Below are 3059 nucleotides of genomic sequence, written 5' to 3' on the forward strand. Positions count from 1 at the left end.
GCACTTGGGAGGCAGAGGCAGGTGGATTTCTGAGTTCGAGGCCAGCCTGGTCTACAGAGTGAGTTCCAGGACAGCCAGGGCTATACAGAGGAACCCTGTCTCAAAACAACAACAACAAAACAACAAACAAACAAACAAACACGAACAGTCAAGGACTTTTTGGAGAGCCATACAAGCATAGGAAGCAACAGCAAAAAATAGACGAATGGCATTTTATCAAAGTGAAAATAAAACTTTAAAGCAAAAGAAACAATCAACGGGGAAGAGAGAACATGCATTGTCCCTGATCCAGTGGGTGATCCCACATGCATGTATAGGCAGCACTAGCTGACTCAGTGGGACACACATGCATGAATGCACACATAAATGCACACACACACACACTTTTTAAAAGAAGCACTTTACATGCAAACAACAGAGAAATGCTTTGCATTTCAAGTGAGTGCGATTTGATGTTGGTGAACAGCACATGTGGAGGTCAGAGGACAGTTTGCAGGAGTTGGTTCTCTCTCTTCTTCCATTCAGTGGGACCCAGGGATCGAACTCAGATCATCAGTCTTGGCAGCAAGTGGCTCTAGCAGCTTCCTTCATTTCTATTTTATGTAAAGATTTTACCAAAGCAGTTGCTTGTATGTTTGGGAGAATGGATGCTGTGTGTGCGTGTCCCACAGAGACCAGAAGACGGTGTCAGATCCTGTTGGAGCTGAAATTACAGATGTCTGCGAGCTGCATGATGGAAGAGCAACCCTCTGAACTATCTATTCAACCCCTGCAATTTAATTATATTTTATTTTTAACACTTTTTTTTTTTAAGATTTGACTGTTTTGCCTGCATGTGTCTATGTCTGACATCATGCTGTGAGCCATGGAGATGAGAAGAGGGTATCGGATTCTCTGGTACTAGATGATTGTGAGCAGTCATGTGGGTCCTAGGAACTGAACCTAGGTCCTCTGCAAAGCAGCAAATTTTCTTTATCATTAAGACAATGTTCCAGATTCTATTGACTTTGAGATTGATTTTTATTTTATTTATATGGTTGTTGTTATTCTGCATGTATATCTATGAACCACGTGTATGCAGTACTCACGAAAGCTAGCAAATGATCAGAAGAGGATATAAGATCCCTCTTGAAACTAATGTCTCAGATGGTTATGAGCCACCATGTGGGTTCTGGGAAGTGCACTGGGTCCTCTGGAAGAGCTGTCAGTGTCCTTAACCACTGTGCCATCTCTCCAGCCCCATTCTCAATTTTGTATATTTAGTGTGTGTATTTTAAGTGATGAGAAACTGCTTAAAGAGATCTAAATATGAAAAGTTTGTTGTATCAATGTCCTTTTGAGGTCTTTCCTAGTTACACACTAATCTCTTCATAATTGTTACTAAACACTATTTTTAAATATATATAAGTTGATAAGTTAAATCTTCAATTTTGATGAAAGCAAACACCTGGAAAATCAATTTGCTACCCAGTCGTTAGGATAATCCACTCTCTTAGCAGCAGCTTCTTTATTTTTTGCTTTCTCTTTGCTTTGCACCCTGGAGCTATTTATACCTAAAGCATTAGAGTACAAATTGGAATGATTGAGAAATACATGTATCATTCTTTTGTAATGACGAAATAAGCTTTTGTAAAGAACTCTTGGGAAAGAATTCATATTAGATGAATTATGCTTTCCTGTCTCATGTCTTGAAGTAATAATTTTTATTTCAAAATTTGTAAAACTCATACATGCTGGTCATGGAAAAATAGTGCAGTGAATTACATGTTCATAATTTTATTCTCCTGCTCTTGAATGTGAGCTCAAGTTTAAAGGCTGCTCAAGTAGACACTTGGTCCAAAGCCCCATCACAATTGAGATGCCAACCAGATGTACAAACTGGTGATAAGAGACAGAACAGGACCAGATTTTCCCAGGAACAAAGGACAAAGTTTCTTTACAGGACAGCGTAAGTTGATAGGAACAAGTCTGTAAATATGTTTTTTTTTCCTTTAACTTTCAACTGATTGCCAAGATTCTTGTGCTGGGGATTAGCAGTTTATTCTAGGAAGCTAGGATGGAGCAGACAATGAGCGGATAGCGAAGAGAGCATACAAGTATTGCAATTGTCACCAAGAAAGCACCAGAGGACAGCAGAGATTAAAGGGACCCCAAAGCATCTCAAACTGGGGCTATGGAGTCATGAATCTGGAACACAGAGCGTTGACACGCACCATTATTTTGGAAGAAATAGACAGGAGATGACACTCCAGTGAATAGTTTACTTTTTTTACAATCTGATTATTTATGCGGACTCTAGTGCTTTGCATTCATTTGTATCTTGCTTTAAGACTTGGCCTGGACACAATACTGAGGAGATTTGCCCTGGTATAATATATTATAAAAGTAGAGTTCTAATAAGTAACTTAGAGTGATACCCCATGTACAGGACTTTCTCAAATTTAAGCCAGACAAAATCCCAGCACAGAGAAGGGGAAGTGGATACAAAATTCCACCCCCCAAGCAAGAAGTTATTAGCAATTGAAGTTATTAGTTATTAGCTGGGAGAGAGAAAAGCAATTTTCTCCTATGAAGTTTCACTGGGTATATCAACTGTTGTTTGGAAAACAAAATCCCAAATGTTTGCTGGACAGTGGTGGCACACACCTTTAATCCTAGCACTTGGGAGAGGCAGAGGTAGGTGGATTTATGAGTTTGAGGCCATCCTGGTCTACAGAGTGAGTTCCAGGACAGCCAGGGCTACACAGAGAAACCCTGTCTTGAAAAAACAAATAACAACAACAACAACAACAACAAAAACCAAACCAAACAAACAAAAACTCAAATATTTGAGTTATCAAACCAAGACTCAGGAGTCTGATGCTGAGACGAAAGCCTGCTAGCACAGAGAGGAACTCTACTGATGTCCCAGAAGAGAAAGACTCCACACTGTCTTAAATACCCTTCAATTCAAAGACCCTGGGGTTTTCCTGGGTTGTCTTATATTCACTCCCTGTCAATTGGTTGCTTTCTCTACTTATTGACTTTATTTAGTCCTGTTAAGGGTAAAGGTATGTGCT

The sequence above is a fragment of the Mus pahari genome, chromosome 22 (genome assembly GCF_900095145.1).
Source record: "Mus pahari chromosome 22, PAHARI_EIJ_v1.1, whole genome shotgun sequence".
NCBI lineage: Eukaryota > Metazoa > Chordata > Mammalia > Rodentia > Muridae > Mus > Mus pahari.